General features: G+C 44.8%; 1 long non-coding RNA gene across 1 annotated transcript in view; it reads left to right on the top strand.

The window, feature by feature from the left end:
- LOC115490978 (uncharacterized) overlaps window positions 1-21,288 on the top strand; it is a 29,412-nt gene extending 8,124 nt beyond the window's left edge. The window contains exons 2-4 of the long non-coding RNA XR_005978097.2: window positions 17,826-17,881; window positions 18,039-18,155; window positions 21,120-21,288. This is a non-coding gene — a long non-coding RNA (uncharacterized lncRNA). The remainder of the gene's footprint in view (window positions 1-17,825; window positions 17,882-18,038; window positions 18,156-21,119) is intronic.
- Window positions 21,289-21,330: the final 42 nt, after the last annotated feature.

A 21,330-nucleotide genomic window follows, 5' to 3' on the forward strand; every position in this document is an offset into this window, starting at 1 on the left:
GATGTATATAATATTTGATATTGTTGGGAGGATACACAAGTCGGCGTTGGGAGTTGCCCCCACATATTTGAAAACCAGTCTCTGACAAAACCTCATTTGCAAGCTAATACATGTGGCCTGCCCGGAGATGGATCGTTTCTGTTTCTGGAGGTGATACAGAAACACCCAGGCGTTGATCATCCCAGCAACAAGAGATTGGGATTGCTAGAACCCTCCAGGCTGATACATCTGAATGCCGTGTACCAGTAATTAAATCAGGGAGATTCATCACCACCCAGACACTGAATTGTTCCAACCCAATGCAGAGGAGAGAGACTTTATGAATATGTGGGACTTTGAATAGAAAGCAAAGGCTGATTGCCGAAACCGTGGCCTGGGGCGAAATATTCCTTATAAAAACCACTTGTACCAGGAGGGTGGTGTGTGGGCACAGGGAGACCCTCTGCTGGAGTGGTCAAACCTGTGACCCACCCAGTGCCGATTCCAGGCTCGGCACTGTCTTTTTCCTTCTGGCTGGCTCAGAAAGTATTCAATCACTGCAATTTTTTTTTTTTTTTTTTTTTTTTTTTTTTTTTGGCTGGGTCAATTTTTATCTATAACACTATGCCATCACATATCCTACTCTGCTTTTGGCAAACAAACAAGACTCCAGCATTTCACCTGCCTGCCTGAAGCATTTGCTTTCCAGGGCAACAGATCAGCTCCATGATTTATTCACACGTTTTTCCATTTTCAAAAGACTTTTTATGACAGCTTTTCTTCTAACTCAAGGAAATACGCTCAAGAATTCCAACCACGGCATAATGGACACTTTCTTCAAGTCTCCTTTCTAGAGCAAGATGGCAGCACCCTTTTCACATCCTCTGCAAATATTCCCTATATGTCTACCCCAATGCCATCTGCAATGCCACTGATTGCAGGTTCAACCATTGCACCCTCATTTTCCCAACATGCACAACCACAGATGCTCCTCCCCACCCATGCCTCAAATAAGAGGGGGTGGGATGTCCAGAAGGTATTTACAAAGCAGTAAAACAAGGTCTCTCAGAACCTTTCACTTCATTCATCGATCGTCTCATGCAAGCAGTGGACTGACGAGTGATGAAGCAGCAAGCCACACTTGCTTCGAAGTCTCACTTTTGCAAACAACAATGCCATGCCTGAAACACAACTCACCATGACTGAAATGATAAAGAAACATGCAGTGGGGTGGGCACACTTCAGCACAGTGCAGCAATTCAAGCACATGTTTGAGGAGAACAGGTTGGGAAACTCCTTCAAGGATGAAGGAGTTTCAAGAACTCTTTCAAGAATTTTCAAGAACTCTCACAGCATTTTATCTAATTTCTCAACAGAAAATGCAACTCCACAGAAAATGTAGCGGCACTGAGTCATTGTCCAAGACGTAAAAAAGGGGAACACTATGCAAATCAATGTTATTCATAATATGATATAGAGGGAAATAATTTATGGTGAAAAATGTTTCCTGGGGAGGGAAACAGCCGTGTAAAGATAAAAAATTACCAAAATGTCTCTGCAAAACAGAGCATTTGGGAAATGTGAATCAGATTCTATGTGCAGGGTCATCAGCTGATTCCGCAATGATTCAGAGTTTTAGGGGTTGTTGGTATCAAGTTTGTAAGCTTTGTTATTTTTGGTTTTTTATAGGTAATATTGATAAATAGTAATTGTTGTTAATGTTATATGAATGCTTTAAAAAGGTTGTCTCAACCCCTTTAAAACATTTCCTGTTGATAAGTTGATTATAGAACGTGAATTCTCTAATTTTTGTGATAATAATGATTATTAAGGTATTGTTATAGTATTTACAGCCGGCTTTCATGTGTTTTACTATCTCTTTGTGTGATCACCTACAAGACACATGTCTCATCAGGATTCTGCTTTTTGTTTCTTAACTACTCATGTATTTTCTTTATCCAGACTGCTAGTCTCGTGGCCTTCTTCAATTATTATTACAGAAGTACTCCAGCAGCGAGTCCAGTTGTAACATCAACTTCTTTTTTGGGTTTTAGTTTCATACTAGGTAATCAGTCTCATGCAGCTGCACTTCCTCCACTTTCATACTCTCAGTGTCCAGATCCTGGTTCACAGTCCTGACTGTAACCACTTTCAAATCTCTGATGAAGAGGATTGCTGTGTTTGAAGAATCTCTATCCTGAAGGAAATTTCGGAGGGATTCAATTACTTACTGGTTTGATTGGTTTTTAACCCTAAGGTTTCTTACTCATAACTGCTATTTTTAAGGGTTTTTTGGGTTTTTTTAATGTGTTAAGTGATATCCTCCAATTAGAGTTTGGGCTCTGGCCAAGCTCTACTTGGATGGAGTGACTGACCCAGATGTTTTCTGCATCAAAAAGTATTCAAATCCTTTTGGCTTGGCAATTTGACAGCTGAGCCTATGTTTAAAGGGAGTTTGGAGAGACATGAATCCAGGCATGATTTCTCCAATTCTGTGTTGTTTTAAGGTTTATCAGCTGCCACAGACTCTGAGACGACAATTCAGTGATGTAGTGCTTGGTAATTGTGTGATTTCATATGTGATATTGATTATGTGTATCATCTGATTGTTTCCTAATTGCTGCTGTTAGTTTCTTCTTTACTACATGCATTGTTTTGGTCTTGATGTTTTCTCATGTTCATAACCAAAAAATTTTAGCAATAGTAACTTATGTCATTACCTCCATTTCTCTATGTAAGTTTGTAAAGCAGAACTGACCAATGTTTTATTTTCACATCAGGATCCATTCTTTACTTCCAGGATCTTGGAAAACATCCTCAAATCCCCTCCAGGGATGTTTGGTTTATTTGTGCTTTAACAGGTACAAAGTCCAGGTGGATTTCACTGAAGAATCCATCAAATGCAAGAAAGCTGTTGAAAACTCTGACCTCTTCACAAGCAGAGAAGACGACACACAGCTGTGGCCTGCACAGGGATTCCAACCCTTGTGTTTCACCCATAAGAAGATTGTGGACTTTGGGTTTTTTCACTGGTGCGGGAATCAGTGATGTTATAGAATTTCAGATCTCCCAAAACGATTTTCATTCGAAATGACAGCCCAGATTATAATCAGGGCCAGAGGTAGATTGTTAGCAATGGTAGGCAAAGAATTCACAACAATTTACCTGCCTTTGGAAAAATATGATCTTGATTGGACATTGCAAAGATCAAAGGATTTGCAGGTTGCAAATTGTTGAATTGTTCAGGTGTTTGTTCATTTTATCAAGTCATTTTGTAAGCAAACATAGTCAAAAGAATAGAAGGGTCACTTCTGGAAAAAAGTTGATAATGTTCTTTTGTAAGCATGCAGCAAGTGCTACATCAGAGAAAGAAATATTTTATCTCCCACATCAGAGCACACTCTTTCCTTCCAGAATTCCAAGGGAATGCATAAGCAAACAAACTAACCACGATAATTCCAAACACCTTGCTGAACATTTTTGAACAGGCAAAACTGAGTCATATGTGTTCCTTCATCAGAATGCACAAGCACTCACGCTCAGATTTCACATTTCTAAAGATCAAGTGAGGGCCATCATAAATGCTTGCCCTGATTGTCAGCTCATGCTGCTTCCTGTTTCTACAGGAACAGTCAATCCAAGAGAATTGTAGAGTCTGCAGTTGTGGCAAACAGATGTCACAAAACACCCGTCCTTCAGGAGATTCAAAAATATTCATGTGTCAGTAGACATCTTCTCAGGTGCAGTCTTTGCTTCCCTCCACAGAGGTGAAACAGCAAAGCATGCATGTCAGCATTTTTTGCAAGCATTTGCATTATTAGGTGTTCCTCAAGAAGTCAAAACAGACAATGGCCCAACTTACACAGAACAAACCCTTGACACATTCTTTAAAAAATCGAGTTGCTCATCACAATTTCTATGGGATTCCTTAAAATCAGAGGGTTTTGGGCACATTGCAAAAGGCAGGCCTCAGAGACAGCAGGATGGTGATTAGAGCTAAGCAGTAGCTATAAGATTTGTCAGCAGAAAAAGTATACGAGTAGAAAGAAAGGACAAATAGAACAATAGTCTGTGTAGCTTGGGTAGAATAACTTCCTAAGTTGCAGAAAAGTATATCTGGTGAGATATTAGAAAGGTCTAAGCTTAATAATGGAGCTCTGTGCATTGTATCTTGCGGTTTACAAGCAAGTATTGTATTTGAAATAAGCAAGCATTGTTTTAACCAAAGGTAGGTGTGCTTATAGTGATTGGATAGAACTACTGTCAATATGCTTTTGCTTTGTGTGACTGGTCAAAAAGTTTATAAAGTAAGTTGTAACATTAAGTTCTTGGTCTGTTGCCTGGATGTAAGCTGCTGGCATCTTCCCATTGTCATAACCATGTAATGAGACTGATGCTAAAAAATAGACAGCTTGAGATGCATGCCACAGCAGTCCTGTCCCGTTCGTGACTTGTATATAGCCCCCGGCCGGCGATAAATTTCGGCATCCCTCACTCTCCCATGGGCCAGGCCATCATTGAGAGTGTTAGCGTTCAGGAACACACATAATCATGGGATATGATTATATGCAGGTGCTTTTATTGAGAGCTCTGGGAATCAGGGGTACAAACCCAAATCTGACTCCAACATGGCTTTCGAGCTGAACGTATTTTATATTCTATCATTATATAACTTACATATTCATTATTAAACTTATATTGTTCTATTGTATACATTGACTTTATTCAAGCATGAGTTTCTCGTGATCTTTCTTAGGTCCCCTGACCACAGTTTCTCATAATTATTCATACGATTAAACAGTAATTATATTTATTTACTAAACAGTCATCACATCTAACAATTATATCATTTATCATGTACTAGCTACGCAGGTGCAGTTCTAGCAAGGTACAAGGCCTACATGTTCCCAGGGTTTGTTTTTTTTTTTCAGGGCCTACTGAGCTTAATTTTCCTTCTAACTCTAAATTTCCATGATTTTAAAACCCTTTTACTATCAAGAGGACACACCACACTTTAACATCTTTTTTAGATAAACAGAAAAAGGGGGGAGGCAGAGATTATGCCTCAGATGCGATTGAACAAAGCATTGTATGTTTTAAACTTCTGAACAACTCCTTTGCAGAACCTGCTCCACCAGTTGTTGGGCATTTTTTTGAATAGCGCCTGGGCGAAGATGGGGAGAATCCTTTAGTTTTGATCAGAGACCTGAAGACAGGGCAGATTGAGAGCCCATTACGGCTGGTGGCCTCGGGCAGGGAGTGTGCTTGTGTCTCCACAGATGTGGGTCTGAAGTGGATTCCAGCGAAACACGTGAAACTATAACCTCTTGTTTCTTGTCTAGAAACAAGCAGGCCATGACCCCAGGAGCGCAGAAGCAAGCACGCAGATGTGAACCAGTGTCAAGATTGCGGCTGACGTCACAGACATCAGTCATCTTTTCATCTTGCATGCAGAATTTGTGGACTGCGGTTTTGTGAGGGAGAGTTGTGTTGAGTTTTGCAGATTTTTGCCCAAATCAGTCTCATAATCTGAAGGTTGTGAGTTTGATTTTTGTGGGGGATAAGCATGCATCCTGAGCAGGTATCGTGCTTCTCCCTTTTCCCTTCGCTGGTTGCTTTAAGCAATGTGGCCTTGCCCGTGAGTCGAGTCAGCCAAGGGAAAATTTTTGGGAGACTCTGGCCAATGTGTCAGGTCTGGACATCATTTCTTTGACTCACTCAAGGCTGGGGAAGCCATTCTCCACAGGTTTAGTCAGTTTACTGCTAAACAAATGGTCAATTCCAAAAAACATCCCTTCGAGGCTGTCATAATTAATTTTGATTCCAGTGGATGGCTGGGGTGTTCATATGAAATTTCTCTCTGTGACTCCTCATAAACCTCAAGAATTGGAAATTCTCGGCTCAGTAAAGATGGATTTTTGTATTGTATTTAGTCTTCCTAGGTCAAAACAAAATAAGGATGAGATAACCGATGTAACCCCGAATCACATTGCATATGGAAATGTGACATCTGGGTTCAATTTCACAACAGTGATGGTCACACTGTCCAACAAGGTTCCATTGCAATTACCGCAGGGAATCTTCTTCATTTGTGGCGACCGAGTTTGGCCTGCCATTCCGTCCAATGTCAAAAGTGGGCCATGCACCATTGGGAAACTTTCTTTGCTAACACCCAACATGACAATGATAAGAGAACAAATGTAAAGGGAAAAGATCTGTCAGTCAATATGACTGCAATTGTGATGATGGTTTTAGTGCTTGGAAAAAAGGCCAAAGATTTATAACAGCTCTGCTTCTGGCACAGGCAGCTCCAGGAGCAGCCTTGAAGCAGTTGGACCAATTGGGTTATTGATTCTATTCATTGTTTCTAGAAGTCAAAAATAAATATGCTCCCCAAATCCTGAAGTGCAACCTCATGTTTCAGCTTGCTGCCTCTCAAGTCTATTTGTTGCAGTATTGCTGACAATTCAGCCTTCTCCTGATACCTTCAGATGCTAATTTTCAGCATGCTGTAATCACCAATGGCTTTCAATATTCTTCCCTACAACACAGCTAAATCCTAAGCATCTGAAACTGTCAAGTTTTATAAATTCTCCTTTTGTGGCTGAGACAGATAGCTCAACATGTCTTTTTATCTTAATAAGCTATATCCACCCATTCTGTGAGGTAGTTTATAACCCAGATGGAAGCAAGTAGATTTTTTATGTACCATATTTTTCTTTCCCTCCAAACAATTTTAAACCCAAAAGCTGATACATCATTCAAGCTGCAGACCTTAGCTAGATGATGCAAATGCTGCTACACATGTATTCATTTTGCTACACAGAGTGGTTTTTGAGGGTTTTATTGTGAAAAATAAACCAGTAATCACTCCAGGGAAAAAAAAAATCACAGTATCCCGGGTACTTACATAACAACAAGACAAAACCGAAAAACCTACAACCTATTGTTATGAATTAAGTCCCATATGAGTAATTTAATAAACCACAAGATTAAAATTTAGCAGCAATTTTATATATAATTAATACAATCAAGTAAGCATGTACAAAGTAAGTTTGGCAGTGATTAATTAAGTCTGATTAAGGTTCTGATAAGGCATAAACAAAACTGATTGGGGTACAGGGAGGGCTTTTTCACCCTGCCTCACATACAAAACCAAAATCCAGGTATTATATATATATAATGTGTTCAAGTGATATCCTCCACTTAGAGTCTGGGCTCTGGCCAAGCTTTAGCTCTACTTGGATAGAGTGACTGACCCATCCAATTAGGGGTGTTATATACTGTATGCTAATACATATTCATCTATATTTTCCGTAAATCTCCTCCTGTTTCAATTCTCAAAATCTACATGACTATACTGCATAGTGCATGCTCCACTTGTTGCTAAGGGGTCTCCTTGGCTTTTCAGTGGTCACTTCCAACAAAGGCTTCTGTTCTGGTTTGAAAGCAAAACCAGTGAGAGACTCCAAGTCAGAAATACAATTTATTGGGAAAAGGGGAAAAGGACAAAAAATACATGCAATAATACAAAGGAAAGACTATTGACAAAGTCAGAATACAATCTGGCCAGCGTGCTGGTAGCAGTCCAAATTGGAGTAACTGCAGTCCTCTTGGGATGGCAGATGTTGTTGCTGTGTCTTCTCGGAGAACCTGTGAAAAGGCTGACCCTCTGTCTAGAAATCCCCAGTTTTATCCAGGTTGGAATGCCTAGCTCCTCCCCCCTGAGCAGAGCATCTTACAGTGGGTCATTATGAGTCACGAGGTGTGTCCTTAATCACCTGCTCCGGGACAGTGTTATCTCTGAGTCATGTGGCAAGGCATTGATGGGGCTATTAACAGCAGATAAGGAAAACTGCCTCAAGGCAACTCCTACTCAGATGGTAAATAGGAAAACGTTCTTTTTTTAATCTTGGACATTATCCACCCCTTTTCCTATTTCCATCTTCATCATGATGAAACCTTACACATAGATTTCACTTAAGACTAAGTTTCCCTGTGGTACACAACGGGTTTGCCCATCCTTCTGCATTACCCACCAAGTATAACCGGGTCCTTGAGCAAAAACAATCCCATGGATGGGTTTGTCTTTGCCTGGGGTGGGATTAATCCAAACAGTCTTTCCTAAAATACCTTTCATATGTACCACAGGGACTTTATCTCCATCCACTGTGTGCAAGGGTTCAGATTGGGCAGGACCAGCTCAATTGATGGACCCTCGGGTGTTGACTATCCAGGTAGCTTTTGCCAAGTTCAGTTCCCAATTCCTGAAAGTTCCCCCACCGAGTGCCTTTAGGGTGGTCTTAAGCAGTCTATTGCATCGCTCAACTTTCCCAGCAGCTGGAGCATGATAGGGGATATGATATATCCACTCAATCCCATGTTCTCTGGCCCAGGTTTTGATGAGGCCATTCTTGAAGTGTGTTCCATTGTCTGACTCAATTCTCTCAGGGGTGCCGTGTCTCCACAAGACCTGTTTTTCTAGGCCTAAGATGGTGTTCCGGGCAGTGGCATGAGGCACAGGGTAGGTTTCCAACCATCCTGTGGTTGCTTCCACCATGGTCAGTACATAGCGCTTGCCTTGGCGGGTTTGGGGAAGCGTGATATAGTCAATTTGCCAGGCTTCCCCATACCTGTATTTCAACCATCGCCCACTGTACCACAGAGGCTTCATCCGTTTGGCCTGTTTGATTGCAGCGCAGGTCTCGCAGTCGTGCATGACCTGTGAGATGTTGTCCATAGTAAGGTCCACCCCTCGGTCTCGTGCCCATCGGTATGTTGCGTCTCTCCTGTGATGACCAGAAGCGTCATGGGCCCAGTGAGCTAGGAATAGTTCTCCCTTATGCTGCCAATCTAGGTCTACTTGTGATATTTTCACTTTGGCAGCTCGGTCTACCTGTTTGTTGTGATGCTCTTCAGTAGCCCGACTCTTGGGTATGTGTGCATCCACGTGTCGAATCTTCACGGTCAGCTTCTCTACTCGGGAGGCAATGTCCTGCCAGATCTCGGTGGCCCAGATGGGTTTCCCTCTATGCTGCCAGTTGACCTTTTTCCAGCGATTTAGCCATCCCCAAGGAGCATTAGCTACCATCCATGAGTCGGTGTAGAGATAGAGCCTTGACCACCTCTCTCGTTCAGCAATATCCAAAGCCAGCTGGACGGCTTTAAGCTCTTCAAGCTGACTTGATCCACCTTGTCCCTCAGTAGCTTGTGCCACTTGTCATGTAGGGCTCCACACTGCAGCTTTCCATTTCCGGCTAGTGCCTATGATTTGGCAGGAACCATCCGTAAAAAGGGCATATTGTCTTTCAGTTTCTGGTAGCTCATTATATGGTGGGGCCTCCTCAGCACGTGCCACTTGCTCCTCTTCTTCAGAAGAAAATCCAAAAGTCTCCCCCCTGATACTCACTGTATCAGGCCAGTTTGTTATGATTTCCAGAATTCCAGGGCGATTCGGATTTCCAATACGGGCACGCTGAGTGATGAGGGCAATCCATTTACTCCATGTGGCATCAGTGGCATGATGTGTAGAAGGAACCTTTCCTTTAAACATCCACCCCAGCACTGGTAGTCGGGGTGCCAGAAGCAGCTGTGTTTCAGTGCCAATTACTTCTGAGGCAGCTTGAACTCCTTCATACGCAGCCAAGATTTCCTTCTCTGTGGGAGTGTAGCTTGCTTCAGAGCCTTTGTAGCTCCGGCTCCAAAATCCCAGTGGTCGACCCCGAGTCTCCCCAGGCACCTTCTGCCAAAGGCTCCAGGACAAACCATGGTTCCCGGCTGCAGAGTAGAGTACGTTCTTGACCTCTGGTCCTGTCCTAACTGGGCCAAGGGCTACAGCATGAGCGATCTCCTGCTTGATCTGAGTGTAGGCTTGTTGCTGCTCAGGGCCCCAGTGGAAATCATTCTTTTTTCGGGTGACCAGGGAGAGAGGGCTCACAATCTGGCTGTACTCGGGAATGTGCATCCTCCAAAAGCCTATGGCACCTAGGAAGGCTTGTGTCTCCTTCTTGTTGGTAGGTGGAGACATAGCGGTGATCTTGTCGATTATTTCTATCGGGATCTGACGACGTCCATCTTGCCACTTGACTCCTAGGAACTGAATTTCTTGAGCTGGTCCCTTAACCTTGCTTCGTTTAATGGCAAAACCAGCTTTCAGTAAAATCTGGATAATTTTTTCTCCTTTTTCGAAAACTTCCCCTGCTGTGCTTCCCCACACAATGATGTCATTGATATACTGTAGATGTTCGGGAGCCTTGTTCTTTTCCAGTGCAGCCTGGATCAGTCCATGGCAGATGGTGGGACTGTGCTTCCACCCCTGGGGCAGTCGGTTCCAGGTGTACTGCACTCCCTTCCAGGTGAAGGCAAACTGAGGTCTGCATTCCGCTGCCAAAGGAATGGAGAAGAAGGCATTTGCAATATCAATGGTCGCATACCACTTTGCTGCCTTGGACTCTAGCTTGTACTGAAGCTCCAACATGTCTGGCACGGCAGCGCTCAGTGGTGGTGTGACCTCATTCAGGCCGCGGTAGTCCACCGTCAGTCTCCATTCCCTACTGGACTTGCACACTGGCCATATAGGGCTGTTGAAAGGGGAATGGGCCTTGCTGACCACCCCTTGGCTCTCCAATTTACGAATCATCACATGGATGGGGATCACAGAGTCTCTGCTGGTACGATATTGCCGACGGTGCACTGTTGTCATGGCAATTGGTACCTGCTGTTCTTCAACTCTCAGCAGTCCCACAGCAGAAGGGTCATCTGAGAGACCAGGCAATGTATTCAGTTTCTGGATGTCTTCTGTCTCTACAGCAGCTATCCCGAAAGCCCAGCAATGTCCCTTTGGGTCTTTGAAATATCCATTTCTCAGATAGTCGATGCCAAGGATGCATGGGGCCTCTGGGCCAGTCACAATGGGGTGTTTCTGCCACCCGTTCCCAGTTAAACTCACTTCAGCCTCTAATACAGTAAGCTGCTGGGATCCTCCTGTTACCCAGAAATAGAAATGGATTCTTCTCCTACATATCTTGATGGCATCAGGGTACATTGGGCACCGGTGTCAACCAAAGCTGTATATTTTTGTGGTTCAGATGTGCCAGGCCATCGAATCCACACGGTCCAATAGATCTGATTGTCCCTGTCCTCTACCTGGCGAGAGGCAGGGCCCCTCTATTCCTGGTCATGGTACACGTTGCTCTCTTCTGGCAAATAGGTTCTTGAGGTTCCTTCAAGAGGATCAGTTATATCATTATTCTTATATTGTCTGGAACTCTGTATTTGAGAGACTGGAGCACCATTGACTCTTTTTGTGTTAGGTGTTCTTTTTAGTTCACGTACTCGGGCTGCTAAGGAAGAGGTGGGTTTTCCATCCCACTTCCTCATGTCTTCTCCATGCTCCTGAAGAAAAAAACAGAGGTTTCCTCGTGGAGTGTATCCTCTCTCCTTGGCTTGGGAACGCTGGCTCCTAATGGCAGAGATTCTTGTGGGTTCTGGTGAAATACGGTAGCCTTCTTCCTTAAGTTCCTTTTTTAGTTTCTTATGACTCTCTTCAATCAAGTCCCGGACTTGCTCAGCCAACCTTGTTTCCACGGACGAGACATGGGTACGAAATGGGGCGGTGACCGTATCCTCGTAAATTCTTAATTTATTGGCTAAGATGCCCACCTTGTCCTCGCCTTCCCTCCACTGCAGTGTTGCCAGGTAACGAGAGTAATCTCTGGTCCAAGCCGTGCAAATCTCAACCACATTTGTGATGTGCACTGGACACAGTCTGGACTCTTAGGAAATCTTTCGTCTTCTGCAAAAATTATCTCCAACACAGCCAATTCCCTCAGGCATCGGATACCTTGTTCCATGGTATTCCATTTTCCTTGGAGCACCTGGAGGTCTTCTTTACAAAGGTATCTGTCCCTCACACTTGCGAGCAGTCGCCGCCAGAGGCTGAGAGTGTCTTGGGTTCTCCTAATCCCCTGGTCAATGACCACATCCCGGGATAGTGATCCCAGTTGCCTGGCCTCACTTCCATCCAGAATGGTGTCATTGGCTGCAGCGTCCCAGATGCGGAGAAGCCAGGTGAGGATGGACTCATTTGTCTGGTGGGTGAATTCTCTCCGCAGGTCACGTAGCTCACCCAGGGATAGAGAGCGAGTGATGATCTCTGGTTCTGTCTCTTCCGCTGGGTGCGAGGGTCCTGCAGTGTCCTCGTCAGTCACTATGCGGACTGATTTGCTCCTCGATTTCTTCTTCTGAACAGGGGCAACTACTATTGGTTCAGGCTGCTCTGGTTCAGTGATGGTTTGTGTGGAGATGCTGATGGCGCTTTCGGTTCCTTCCTCCTCTGTGCCAGTCTGTGTAGACATAGACACTTTTGCTTTGCTTTTTGTTTCTGCCTCCATGACAGTCTGCGTAGACACGGACACTGTTGTTTTCCTTTTGGTTCCTTCTTTCTCTGTGGCAGCCTGCATTGACATGGATGTTGTTGTGGTATTCTGTACAGGCACGGACACTGCTGCTTTGCTTCTTGTTTCCTCTTCCTCAAGAAGACGCTGTATCACACTATGTATGTTTTGCTGCACCAGACTATGTAGTGTTTTGTTTCTAAGCATGTTGCAGACTGTGCAGAGAAGACAAAGAAGAACTAACAACAACATTATGCTGTCCTTGGCATCCAGAGGGAACTTAACATTTTCAAAAACTGCTGTGTCAAGCCTGAAAGGTTGGAAAAAATCCATCTTTACCCCTCCCCCCAGGGGCTGGGTGAGGTTGCCGAGGCCCCAGACATAGCAGCCTAGATTAGGACAAGCAAACAGAATTGAGTACATATTCCAAATCATGTTCATTGCCTCAGAGGTCATAATGCGATAGACATAGTAGACCAATAAAGCAATTCTCATACCATACCCTGGTCTACACATGAGCATTACAATTGCCACATAATTCCCCACATTCGGGAAAATATAGAGAGCTAGGTATGAGACCCAAAAAAGCATGTTAAGCATCATAGTGAATAGGTACCCTCTACAATACAAGATTGTAATTCTGACCTCTCTCAGTACTTTCTTGCCGCACGTTGGGCGCCAAAAGTATGTTCTGGTTTGAAAGCAAAACCAGTGAGAGACTCCAAGTCAGAAATACAATTTATTGGGAAAAGGGGAAAAGGACAAAAAATACATGCAATAATACAAAGGGAAAGACTACTGACAAAGTCAGAATACAACCTGGCCAGCGTGCTGGTAGCAGTCCAAATTGGAGTAACTGCAGTCCTCTTGGGATGGCAGATGTAGTTGCTGTGTCTTCTCGGAGAACCTGTGAAAAGGCTGACCCTCTGTCTAGAAATCCCCAGTTTTATCCAGGTTGGAATGCCTAGCTCCTCCCCCCTGGGCAGAGCATCTTACAATGGGTCATTATGAGTCACGAGGTGTGTCCTTAATCACCTGCTCCGGGACAGTGTTATCTCTGAGTCATGTGGCAAGGCATTGATGGGGCTATTAACAGCAGATAAGGAAAACTGCCTCAAGGCAACTCCTACTCAGGTGGTAAATAGGAAAACGTTCTTTTTAAATCTTGGACAGCTTCTCATCATCATCACTGTCCTTTGAACAACCCCGTAGGTTGCACATGCACCCCAAGTCTTGTGTTATAAAAGCCAGCATTATATTCCAAAAAGAAGCCTTATTATTTCATAGATACCTGGAATCATCTCAATTTTGTCCATTTCAAGGCAGATTCCTTAATTATCCTTTGGCCTATTCCATTTTGGGTTTTACTTATCTCAAACTCCATCTTGTATCCTATTTTCTCATGAACATTTGAAAACATCTGTTTTGTGACACTAATTACATATCCTTTTCCTCTATTATTTTTAAACAAATATTTTCTAAAACATTGATCTAGTTACAATTGTTATCATTAATCATATTCATTTATTACACTGTTTTATTCTCATAATTTTTCCAAGGTTCTTCTTTCTCCATATTCTTCTTGATGAAGAAAACAGAAGTTAACTCTATCAGCATAAAAATTGTAAACCATATTATGCTTAGTATCTCTTTCCACTTTGCTAATTATACTCATGTACCTGAATTTTATCTGAATTGCTTGTGCATGAGTTGTATTTGTTTATTATGGCATATGTGGTAACATATAGCTTGTAATCTGCTCAGAAAAACGTCTGTTGGGTGGGTGTCAGGCTACAAGGATGTAAACATAGAAGGATTAAAATATTAGGTGATGTTTAGAGATTGATTTCAGAGGTGAAACTCCTATGGGTTCCTCTAGGGACAAGTATTCTCTGCGATGAGCATGGGACTAAATACACCTGGGTAGATACCTGGGCAGAAGGAGGTGCAGGGGAGCAGATGTCTTAAATTTCTCTTGAGCTTTCTGGTCAGGCTGATTGCTACTCGAACACACCAACACACTCTGCCTGCAATGTTCTGAGTAGCACCGACAGCGAGACAAATGGGGCAGCTGAAGATGTGCTTATGCATTTTTCAGTGTAAGCAATTAATCTTTGATGCTCTTGTCCTGTTGCAAACCGTTCTTTGGATCCCTATTATTTAATTGTTAAAATTTTGACAAAATACTGTTCCTCCCATTTTTTAATTAATTTTCCCTTCCTCTTCCTCCTCCTCCTCCTCCTTCCTTTACTCTCATTTTTTTCCAAACAACCAGGTTTTATCAGGTCTTTCTGCCTCTTCCTGCACATTCAAATCGGCAACAGTCACTGGGAGAGACGGGGTGGGGCGCAAGGGGCGAAATAGACAGGGGTAAAGTACATGAATGTCTGGGAGATGATTCTTGTGGCCGAGATGCCCAGAACAGAACGTGCAAGGATTGTGCGAGGCACAAGGGGAGTGCAAACCAGCAAACTCCCCTTGTCCAGATGTGGAGTTGTGTTTTTTATGTTTTATTACATTTGTATTATGTATAGGTTTGTTCCATGTACCCCCAGTTCTGTAATGGTTTCTCCCCGGGTTTTCCCGCCTTGCCCCCGCCTGTCCATTATCCCCAAAAGTGCTAAGTCATCCCCCTGTTTACCCCAGATGCCTGTCCGTCACTCGGTGTTCCTTCCCATCCACCTAGAATCTTCCATCCAGGACGCCGGGTGATTGGTAGAGGACCTGGGACCCTTCCCCTGTCTATCCTTCATTGGATGTACCCCCGTATCCCACCACCCTCAAACCACTCCGCAGTTTTACCCCATTAGCTGTTTGGTTTTCCCCCATTCCGTATTTAGTTCGTTTGCGCGGTTCGTTTCGTGCTTTCTTCTGGCTGGCTCCAGCGCGTTCCGCCTTGCCTGTGCCTTTCCAGCAAACACTGGCGCGGCACGCCTGGTCCCCTTCGAATTATTGTATTCCCCATTGGATTACAATAAACGGAATTCGCCCCCAGAGAAAGACTCTCTTCGTAATTCGCCGTGGGGTCACTGGCTGCTCTTTGGAACTCCGATAGCGCTTCCCAAAGCCCGCGAAGGTCCAGCGGGAAGTGCTAGAAACCTGCCCGCACCTCTCCCCAGAAGAGCTAGCCGGGGCTGAGGAAGGGCGTCGGGGAGAGAAGCATCGGCATCCAGAGAAGCTGCAAATCCTCCTTGCTGATCGGCCCAGATCTGCAGCTTCGGACTGACCCCTCAAGGCTCCGTCCCGCACAGGCAAACCGACCCAGCCTAGAGCAAAGTTTGTACAGCCTCCATGGCCCGTGTCCACGGAGCTTCCTTGGCATCCGGGCACACAGCCATCTCCCCGGGCCCCACGGCGCGGGGCTGCCGCCGGGAGCTGCCCGCCTCCCCGCGTTCCCCCATATGGCTCGCACCTTGTGAGGGCGGCCCAGCGGCCCTGCCCTGCCGGCCACAGCCCCGCAGCCGAGCGCCCCGGGAAAGCCTGCAGAGCAAAGGGCCCTGCGGGCTCTGGAGCGAGGGGAAACCTCAACAGGAGGAACAGCGGTGAGAGCGCCAACGGGAGCGACGCCGGCTGGGAGGCACCGGGAGAGCACCACGGTCGGGCAGGGAGGTGATGTTCACTGTAGGAAGTGCAGTCTATAAGAGGGACCCCGCGCTGAAGCAGAGAAACAGTGAGGAGGAAGGAATGGCTGAAAGGAGCGGTTCAGGACTGACCTGAATCCGCTTCCTTCCTTCCCACTGGGCTACTCAAAGAGAGGAGGTGAAAGAGTTGGGAATGAAGACGAGCCTGAGAAAAAGGAAGAACAAGGGGATGGTTAATTTTTGGTTTTGTTTCTCACTATCAAAGGCTGTTTTAATGGACGACAAATATTAGGCATCTATTTTAATAGCAACAAATCAAATTATTTTCCCCAAGTCAAATCCATTTTGCCCTGTCCTGGTTCCAGCTAGAAGAACTGCAATTTTTGCAATAACCAGGAGGGGACATGTCCAGGATACTGATGTAATTCTGTACCACCACATCATTGCCAGGTACAGAGGAAGCACAGCAATGAGAACAAAGACATATAGGACTCCTTGCTAGCTCCAAAGATGTTTTGTTGTAAGGAGCCAAGCATTTTTATACTTGAAACTTAACCAAAACTTAATCAAAATAAGCACTCACTGACTGACTGGCACTGCGGTGTCGTCGTTCACACATCCCTTTACCCAATCAGCTCTCTTGATGCAGTGCTGGGGTCCGCCCGCTGGTCTGTTCCCAGAAAGCAGTGCAGTCTAGGAGACAGCTGTAGGGTTTAAACTGTATGCTCAGTGTTGAAGGCAGGGACAAGGATGAAGGAGAGTTTTTTTGTATAGGTTCCAAAGAGGCTTATTCTATGGAGGGTCCAGGGACAAAATATGCAGAACACAGGTGTGCAGGGGTTATTCTACAGCGCATGTCTCAGGGGAGGATACAAATTTTTAGTCAATAGGGAAAGGGATGGAGAAGAGCATTAGGCGGGGTTCACAACACTGGGTTAACAGGGCCAATGGATTAACACAGGGGAGGGGAATAGTTCAAATCAATGGCCAATGGGGCTTTGAGTATGAGGGGATTTCCAGAGCAGGGGCAGGCAGGTGGGATTGACAACTCAGAAGGAGGAGGGCAGAGAACGTTCTACAACAGCAAAATCTTAGGGTAAGATTGACAACTAGCTGGAAGGGCACAACTCAGACTAAACCAACAATGCAGAGGGGGGAAAGGAACAAACCACTGGGGATAAAAACACATCACAACACTCTCTGATCGCGTGGTGTCCATGTGTATCCCAAATTGATTGTTGTCTCACACAAGAGGTGACTATCAACCCACTCATCCTGATGCCGTGATAAGTCTGACCAAGAACAGAGATAAAGTAGGCATTTACTAAAAGGCCTTAATAGATACATTTTATTTCATTGAGCAGTACAAGAGCCTGGCCAAAATGAACCCAAAATAGTCACAAAATAGACGACTAATCACAAACTTCCACAGTTTTATAAGTTTTAGTCTATCTGTATAATGGAGCTAATTGTCCGGTTATACCCCAGGTTATGAAGATCCATTCTCCTTGTTTTTCTCTCTTCAATTCACCACTGTTTTTACTTTTTGTACTTCAAACTTGTACCAGTTGTCCTTGGTCTCAAGTTGGAAAAGGATTTTTCTGTCTCCTAGTGTGTGAACAGAACTTGCCAACACTTAACATGAAGCTCAGAGCTACACACTAAAGCAGCACAGAATCTGAAATATATGAAAGATAAAACTTAAGGCATCATTTCCCCCCTTTAGAGCTCAACAAGGCCTTTACCTTTACCTGCAGCTGAACCTTTCCCAGAGTGTGTTTTGGTGAAAAAAATTGAACAGAAGTGAACAGGATTTAACAAAGGTGAGAAAGATCCTTATTCCATAAGGCTTTTCTTTTTTTCCCCACAGGGAAGGGGGTCTTTTCTGAAGAGGACCCTTCCAGGGTCAGCAGAAGAATGGGTCAGGTATTGTTTCTATGTGAATCTTTGCTTCTTTCTTGTACTGTCAGTCATTAGTGTTGTTCCAGTTACTGTTGTTTTCATATCATTGCTGTTTGCAGTCAATTGTTCATATCTCAATCTGTAATACTTGCCCTCTGTGCCTTCTCTCCTCTCCATCAAGCTGCAGAAGGAGGAGGAAGGAGGGAGTGAGCAAGCAGCATGTGGTTTGGAGTCTCAGTGGGAGCACTAAATTGGGAACTGCTGTTCCTTAACTACAAGGTGACCCTGATGATAGGCAGTAAGTGATCTCCCTGTCTTTCTCACAGCACACGTGCTTTTTCACCTCATGTTCTTCCTGCATCACAATGGGTATCCCACAGCCAGCCAAAGTCAGCCTCCCTCCTTGCCTACTCAGGTCCTTGTCTCATCCCATCACAAAGAATGACAGATAGTGGCCCCCCTCCCTCCGCCCTCCCACCCCCCCCCCAGTATCAGAGCCCACTGCTCCTCTAACACAGGGAAGATTTCCACAACTTAAAGAATCATAGTAGTTTTATTGAAGTAAGATACTGTGAAAGTGAAACTTATCAAATGGTTGTTTAACAATAGGTTCATTCTTTTATTTACTGTACAGAAGATAGAGTAATGATTCAAAGTTACCAGTGCTAGAGAAGGCCAGAGGCTGCCTTGGAATAGAGAATGTAAACCAGCTCCCTCCAAATTATTAAGATTTTGAAATTAAGGGGCTCTCAGGCAAAGATATGAGGATAGGGATAACAGTTCTATACTAGTATATATAAGAAGGTGAAAAGAACAATAACTATGGCACTAACAACAACCAGAACCAAGGCTCCAGTAAAGTGTCTTGGCCACTGACACTTTCCCTTTTGGTGCAGTTACTGTTACAGCTGATGGGAATGAGCAAAAATCCAGGCTGGTGGGCAAGATACATCAGAAACTCCACAGTGGTAGCTGGAACTGCAGGACAGTGCTGGCTACAGCATGGACAAGCCAGAGCAGTGCCAAAGGAACAGCAGGAGTGAGCAGCAGTGGCCCAGCTCCGAGCAGGGCAGGGAGAGGGGAAGTTCAGGATTCCTGGGGCATATCAAGCAGATGGTGATAGGTCCCTCAGGGCTGAGCTCCAGAGGTGCTGGTGAATTCTCCTTGCAGTAAGCAACAGCCTGGCTGTCCTCCTCCAATGCCAAAGAGTGAGACACCCAGCTGCCCCCACCCCCATCCTTTACCTGCCCCCCATTCCCAAAGTGTCTCTGTCCTTCAGAGAGAAACTCTGAGAAAAAAAGAGTATAGATGCTCCATTCCTCTCCCGACTTCAGACACAGTCTTCTTCTTAAGTACCCATAAGCATCCATAAGTACCCAGTAGTTAGCTTCCTAGCAACTTATGGGAAAAAAATTCTCTAAATAAAAGAAAAAAGAAAGAAACCCAACTCCCAGTACCAATGCAGTTGGTAAAGGGTGTTTCAACCTTGAGAAGCAATCCTGAGAGGTATCCTAGCTCCAGTGGAGATCACCCTAATGCCACTAGCTGCCTAGTAGGCAGACAGATCAGAGAAGGCTCACATAAGCTGTCTTATTTATGGGATAAAGCAGTTGGCTCACAGTCAAATTACAAGCAATGGAAAAGGTAAAAGTGAGAATCCTTGTACCAACAACCTCCTTTGTTCCTTGACAAATGAGTCTGCTGTTCCTGTGTTAATCACATATTTCCAGTTCCAGTTTCCAAATTTATAGCATTAATGCTCACCATGTCACCCTTTTCCTGCATGGACCACCAGAGAACAAGTTGGAACTAGAGAAGTTTTAACCTGGTCATGGTCTAGACCTTTGCTTCCTTTGGTGCCTGAACCGAAGTACCATTAGTTTGGCAAGAGGCTGGGTCCATACATCACACCTAGCTCTGGAGGAGCCCCTGCACCTTTGAGTCAGGGCACGCAGAGATGACATTTCATTTTATCTTTTGTGAGTCACTGAACAGCAGGAATGTGGCAAGGCCACATCTCAGTTAATTTTTTGGCATTTTAACCCACATCCCCTTTGACTACCCTACACTCACTCTTCTGGAACTTCCAACAATCCTGAAAGAAGCTGCAGGCTGCTCCACCCACCTCATCAGTGTGCCATCAGTGCAGCCAGATACTAGCATCCCATCAGCTCTCTGTTCTCAGTCAATTCCCAAGTCCTCTGCCCTGGCAACAGCAGTGACTAACTACCATAGAGTAGTCCTCCTGGGGAAAAAGACAGATCCCCCACGGACTTCCCCTGGTTTCTCCTTTCCTTGTTCCCTTGGATACCCCTGGTGGCTGCGCCTTGCCCAGCCTCAGCTCCACCCTCACCCATTCCCCTTAAGCTTCCTGCCCTGGGTGGTTTTTTCTTTCTCGCCGAGTTACCTTCAGTTTCATGGGACCTTACAATAAAACCTTGCAAAAAGAGCCTTTCTTGCCTCTCTCGCTGAGCCAGCTGTGGTGAGTGTGGTGTGGGGATATGACTGCATTGCCTGAATGTTTACCCAGCCTGCTTTTCTACAGGAGAAGTTTGTTGGGAACAGATACTAGGCAGCAGCACCCGCCATCCATCTTCCAGATTTTTACCAGATGGCATAGGGTTTGTGCCTTGGCCACCCAGGGCCACAGCCAGCTCCCCTCTCCTCACTTGCCTGGGAGGTTTCTTGAGGTGCCAGGAGGGAAAGGGGGCACAGCCACCAGTGGGGAAGCAAGACAACTGTGCCAGGAGGCGCAGAGGAGAAGTTGGAGAAGTTGGCTGGTGCTCTTGAACCTTGGCTGAAACAGCTCTGAAGTCTTCCTCTCCACTGGGCTTGGTGTGCATTCTTGCCAGCTCACAAGTCTGCTGCCCTGTCACACATACATACAGTATGGGCAGAATAAGTGTAACTTTATGACTTCTACATTCTCAAGAGAGAGAAAGCAGGACTTAAAGCAAAAAGCTGCTCTTTTGACATCATATATACTTTTTCTCCCACTCATGGCCTACTGAATGCATCCCATCTATCAATGACACACAGCTATTTTTACTTGAAATTGCCCCATACGTGCACACCTTCACAATTACATGCCCCATAACACCTACACAGTCTGCATAAGTACTATTAAAGCTCATTTCCTGATGTCCTCATATTCATTTCCAAAGAACTTTTCTTTCACCCAGATTCTTTTTGCAATAAAGCACTTCCCAACTTTCCCCAGATTCCTCACATGCACCTCTTCTTCGCTTTTTGTGTTTCCCAGTTGCCACTCTCCAAACCTCTGCATTCAGCTTGTACTCAACAGCAGCAAGAGCTGCCACTGATATGTGCTATCGAGCGCAAATTTGTGGATTCTGGAAGTGATTAAGATTTGCTGCTACACAGGCAGCTTGCCTAGCAATCACCTTCACTATTCTGCCTCTGCATGAAAACTACGCTGAAGTTCTGAAATATAGATTGTCACTGGGAAGCAG

This window comes from Taeniopygia guttata, chromosome Z (assembly GCF_048771995.1).
Source record: "Taeniopygia guttata chromosome Z, bTaeGut7.mat, whole genome shotgun sequence".
NCBI classification, from domain to species: domain Eukaryota; kingdom Metazoa; phylum Chordata; class Aves; order Passeriformes; family Estrildidae; genus Taeniopygia; species Taeniopygia guttata.